This window comes from Pseudophryne corroboree, chromosome 12 (assembly GCF_028390025.1).
Source record: "Pseudophryne corroboree isolate aPseCor3 chromosome 12, aPseCor3.hap2, whole genome shotgun sequence".
Classification (NCBI taxonomy): domain Eukaryota; kingdom Metazoa; phylum Chordata; class Amphibia; order Anura; family Myobatrachidae; genus Pseudophryne; species Pseudophryne corroboree.
In genome coordinates, this window is record NC_086455.1 from 111,005,520 (window position 1) to 111,011,785 (window position 6,266).

Sequence of the window (6,266 nt, forward strand, 5' to 3'; positions counted from 1 at the left end):
ATCTCTATCATTCTGGAGAGAAGTACTACACCATAGGCACTTGTTTTCCTGTTTGATCGTATATAAATATATTGATGAAGTCCCGATAGGACGAAACGCGTTGGGTGCTATGATACCTACCCTCTCAAAAAGCTAAGAACCTTATTTATCTACTTTTTTATGATGATCTTATGTCCAATTTTTTACTATTAGGACGTTTTTTTCCTCCTGTCTTATCTAAGTTTGTATTATTAATTTTATACTAACTTATGTCTTATATACAGTTTTAGTAATTTTTTGGCTCCTTGTAATAGGGCTATTATTTTATTCGCTTTTATTGGTGCCTATTACACTTATTAAAAAATATTTTCTTTTAAATTTGAGTCTCCTTCTAGTATAAGACACCACTGGTCGCTAAAAATCACCTTATCCTCTTTTACTTTTATACTATACATGAAGCACCTTACCAATGCTTCTTTCTTTAAGGTGTAGCTGACGCCCGAATATCCTAAAGGGAGTGTCTAGAAAAAGGAGACCAATTTTGCTCATTCATAAACATCCTGGTCTACATTCTAGTACAATTTGGTATCGCGGTTAAGCGCCGATAAGCTTTCCCCCATCACATATATATATATATATATATATATATATATATATACACAGAGCAATGGATAAGGTGTTTATAAGCGACCAATGGTGTCACATAAGATTAGGGAGAACAACTATGTTAAAATAGATTTACAATTTATTCATACACAAATCACACCAGTAAAAAATGGAATACCAAAACCACAGATAAATAATTGCTAAAATATCTCTGGAGCTGGATAAAAGTACAAAAAAATTCATCTATAAATTCATGAAAAATAAGAGGACCATAAAATGCATAATACCACAAATACCGGTAAAAAACAAGATATAAAAGATAAGATCGCTTAACTTGAGAGGATGGGTTAAGTCTGGTAGCATCAAACGCGTTTCATCCTATCTGAACTTCATTAAGGGGTGGTATGTGAGTGGGACAGCTCAGATATATATACATGCACTAATGAGGAAGTGATTGTTACATTACTTCCTGTCAATTACAGGTTCAAAAATATAAGTGATTAATTATGGTACAAAATATACTATTAGTGGATCCTCCTCAAAGTTAGCCTAATGCTGGAAATAAGCACTACATTTAAAGCACAATTTGAGTATTTAAACTTATATTAGAGCACCGAGAATTCATTTCATCCGGACTTCCTGTCCGGATCGCGGGTGACGTCATATCCGCCACACTTCCGGCGTCGGACAGTCTCTAATACGCACGGGCTGTCTCTGGATAGCGGACCTCAGACGTCCATGAGCCACTGCGCATGCGCCCGCCTTGTGTAGCAGGATCAGGTGGACGCTGTGTGTCACTTCTTCTGTAGTGTGCATGCGGCGGCCATTTTCTTGAAGTAAATCATATCAGCAGACATTTCTTTTAAGGGGTGTAAAGTCCCGGCGGCCATCTTTGGTATGATAGTTCCTATTAAAAACACCTAAAAGGTGCTCATATTCCGGGAGCATAATGAGCATTAGAAAAATAGAAAAAAGGGGGAGAATAGTTTAGAATTTAAAAAGGCTCACAGCTCATTATATTTGGTCCATAACCTCTAAATACAATAAATATTAAATACCAGCAGAGTGCTGTAAATTAATATAAAAATATATGTGTGTGTGTAAAACCATATATACAAAAAAATAACTATTTTTAAACTGTATAGGAGAGGGAGAGCAATAGATGCGCATTAAGTGTTATACTTATAAGAGAAAAAATTGTAATAGGATATTCGATATACAGGAGCATGGAGGTATTATAGTAGACCCTCACGCACATATATATACACACACCCACACCCACATATATATATGTACATATATATACACACACATGTGTGCATGGCCACATACTGATGGTTATAATATCCATTTAATCCACCTCTAGACATATACCAGAGCTCCCATAGCAAATATGCAGTTTGAAGAGAGAGGTTCAGGTTAGAAATGTATACAACCTCATATTCCTCTTTCAAAATACAGCACCCAGTCTTCCATGATGGTCTCCCATCTATGTACTGGCTGGGCCCAACACTGCTTGGCTTCCAAGATCAGGCGGAGTTGGGCATCTCCAGTGTGGTATGGCTGTAGTAGTGGTATGAAACAGATCGAAATAGGTGGAATAGAGCGAAATGAGAAGTAGGAAATAAAGAAGGTCACTCTGGTGGGCAATAGGCGATGTAATATAAGGCTTACGTCATAGAAACAGGGTTCTTTCATAGCCCTCATTGAAGCCATCTGGATGAAGGGTGTTCAATTCGAATACCCAGTACATCTCCCTTCTGGATAGAAGGTTGGAAAGATCACCACCTCTCTTCCCAAGTGAAACCAGTTCAATGCCTTTAAAAATAAGTTCATCAGGGTCTGAATTGTGGCACAGATGGAAGTGCTTTGATACTGCATGCATCAGGACTTTGTTTTTGATGTGTCTCACATGTTCCTGGATCTGGAGCTTCAAAGGTCTCTTGGCTTTCCCTATGTACTTTATTCTACATGAGCATTCCAGCATGTAAATAACTGAGACAGTATTAAAGTTGATGAACTGTTTGATCTTATAGTCTTTGGAGTTCTTAGTGTTCTTGAAGGTTTTCCTGCTGGGGTGTACATACCGACGCACATTACAGCGACCACACTTGTAGCAACCAACACACTTTGGCATATTGGAAGGTACTTCTGGATTTCTCAGCATGCTTGGTGCCACAAGGTCCTTTAGATTCTGTGATTTCCTGAATACCACTGATGGTTCTTTTGGAAGGTAATCCTTTAAAATGGGGTCCATTAGGAGTATGTTCCAGTGTTTCTAAAAAAAAGTCCTTTTTATAAGATTCTCATGTCTACTATAGGTAGTGATGAATCTCACTGTGTCCTCTTTCTTTTCCCTGGGTTTATACTTTAGAAGTTCTTTCCTCTCAAGGTTCTTTGTCTTTAGGTTGGCTTCTTCCAATAAATGATTTGGATACCCTTTCTCCTTAAATATTTCAGTATAGACTTGTAGCTGTTGATCCCGGTCCTTGCTGTTCTTACAGTTCCGGGTGATGTCGCTGTCTAGGTAGCGCCGGTTCGGTCCTTCAATTATCATGTCACCTCTGGATATCAGGTCGCAATGTATTGCTGAGAGAACTCAATAAGACACACACAGCCGCATGTCTCATAAGTAATCTGTTTACTGTATTTTCTTCAGAGCATATATAAGGCACATTGTACACATTAGTCATGGTTGGTCAGCTCACATTACTGTCCCCGAAGGTGGGGGCACAGATAAGAACAACATATGTTCTTTCCATCTTTGGTAACAACAAATGTACAGTGTACAGTTAATTTTACAGCATGGTTACATCATACACTTTTCAGTTCTTCTATTCTCAGCTCGTTCTCCCTATCAACAGTCTATATTCTTAACTTGTACTATAAGCTGCATGCAGCTGTCCCTTAATTCTTATAGACAAATATGGTACAGACAAGTTTGCTGACTGTCTCTGAAGCTCAATACAGTTTCTTAATACACTTTCATATAGTGAGGCTTGTAATATGTTCAGCCCTTATTTGGAACACAAAACCTCCTACATGTGTATACATCCATTTGATTATTATAACACAATATGGCAACAAAACATTAATCTAACATTTCCCTCCTTTTTATAATAAATCAAACATTACAGGTTTATCTAGCACATTCCTAACAAGTCTATGCAATAACAGTCTACTCTAATGATACTGATGGCTACCTATCTCCCTACAGGTAGGAAGCTACACCCTATTTGTCACAGAATTGGTGTCTTTGTCTTGGCTTTCGTTGGTAGACCTTTGATTCATATCCATTAGGGCAGACTGTTGTTGGACCTGCTTTGCTAGACTCTTCTGTATTGACTTATATTTGGAGGTGTCCAAAGCATCCTTTACTCATTTCTGGCAAACTGAAATACAACAAAGCAGTATCTTAAAACACAAATATAATATAATTGCAATTCCAACTGCTTTCAATAAAAACATTAGGATTCCTACAATCCATCCTTTAATTCCACTGAACCATGAAACTGGATTCAGCCATGACAGCCAACCCCATTCACCCTCTAGTGTATCAGGGATGTTATGTTTGTTGGCATAGGTCAGTTTTGCATCTTCTATCTCCTGTACATGTCTTTCCACTACTTCTTGAGCATTGTCTGTTTCATTGGTAATAAATGTACAGCAAAACTTTCCTGTTTGTGTATACAATGTCATGCAATAACCTCCTGTCTGTGCTGTTAAGTAATCCAACAAAAGCCTGTGTTGTAACTGTTCTTTCTTTATTTCTTGGATCTCTTTCCCTACATATCTGAAGGTACTATCGTACATTTCAGTAATGTCATCTAAGAGTCCTGCAAGAGATTCAACTCTGTAATATGCATTTGACCCAAAGAGGTCCATTTCTCCCTGCTTGCTTTACCTCTCTCCTACCTCTGTGCATAGGACTATACTTTCCCACTTGACCTTTTTGGTTTTTTAATCATTTCTTTCAGCTCCTCGTGATCTATTGCTCTTGCTGATGGTACTATGCGTCCTAGGGTGCAATTCCCATAATCACCATAGTTGAGCCACTTATAGGCATATTTTCCACATAGAAAATACAAATCTCTTGTAAGCCATGGGGGTATATAGTCCCACATTCTTTTTAGGTTCTCCAGTGCTACTCTGGCATCTCCATGTACTACTAACTGAGCAGGGGTGCTTCCTGTCTCATTCATCCAGTTAGGGAAATCTGGCCCCGGCCATACTCCAATGTTTATCATTGATCTCCCTTCAAGTGGTGTCCCTCTATAGGTTGTAAGGGTTATGGGGTATGGAGCTTCTCCTGGCTTCGTATCCCCCTTTACACCACCCACTCTGAATGGGGCTGTAGTACAAGGGTAAAATGTCCCTAGTTAGACATTTGATGGATAATGTTGAACCTGTCTGTGGTCAACCATACTTTCCCTTTCCCTTTTTCCAAATTCAATGCAAAAGAATACCTCTGGGGCAACTAGATGTGCCAGCAACTTAGGTGGTTTCTGGTTTACATATCGATCTGATCTTGCCTTAAATAATGCTTCATCTATGTAGTCTTCTTGAAATTCCTCCCATTCCTCAAATGTGATGGGAAGGAATGTCCACTCTCCCCCTCCTGCTGAGGTGGGACCATGAGAGCAGACCCAACAATTTGTGGTGTCAAGGGCATTCCCTACTAACTGATGCAACTGTAGCAACATGTTTTGGTCTGATCCACTAGGGGCCTTACACCATTCTGTACAAGACTCCTCTGGTGGATGTCCACAGTGCTCACAAATACATTTTGGGGTGAGTGACAGATTTCTGCATTCATAGATAGGGTTTTCTACTTCCCTTTCCTGGTGTGTTATGTTCACTTCACTGCCTCCTCCTTTCTCCAAAATGTCATGTAACTCTCTTTTGTGTCCCCCTATTTCATCACTTATGTTTTTCTTGTATGTGTGGTGTTGACATGTCAGTTTCTTGTTACACATACAATCTATTTCCCCAACTACAACGTATATGGCAAGAATAGTGCCTACTGTTACCAGTGGGGCACCCAATATTATTCCCCAAAGTGCTTTATCTGGCTTAGGGCCTAGTAATTTGTACATTTTTATTTCTTATCCAAACTTAACTTTCAAAAGTTTGCAATGTGATGCATGCACCCAAGCCTCTCTGTCTTTCAGCTTCACAGATGTCGGGGTAGTTAGTAACACCTGGAATGGGCCATCATATCTGGGCTCCAGAGATTTCCTCACGTGTCTCTTCAGGTACACCCAATCTTTTGGCTGGAGATGATGTGGATTCTGATCTGCTGTAGAGTCTGGAAGGGAAGCATGTGCTACAACATGAAGATGGGTTAGTCTCTCAGTTAGACTTTTCACATAAGCAGTTAAATCACCATGTTTAGGCTGCAATTCCTGTGGATAATAACATCCTATCTTAGGTATACTACCAAACAAGATTTCATATGGTGAATATCCTGACTTTTTGTTAGGTGCAGTTCTAAGACTAAATAGTGCCAAAGGCAAACAGTCAACCCAACCCTTCCCAGTGTCTTGCATTGCCTTCATGATCTTTGCCTTGATGCTATAGTTCGTTCTCTCCACTAGTCTGCTAGCTTGAGGACGGTAGGCTGTGTGGAAGGCCTGTTGTATGCCCAGGTCTTCCATGATATGAGTCATGACTGCTCCTGT

The 6,266-nt window shown here is 39.4% G+C and overlaps 1 pseudogene; it reads right to left on the reverse strand.

Annotated features, from left to right (window-relative positions):
- Positions 1-2,037: 2,037 nt before the first annotated feature.
- Positions 2,038-2,156, reverse strand: LOC134981764 (5S ribosomal RNA; annotated as a pseudogene).
- Between the last annotated feature and the right edge of the window lie 4,110 nt (positions 2,157-6,266).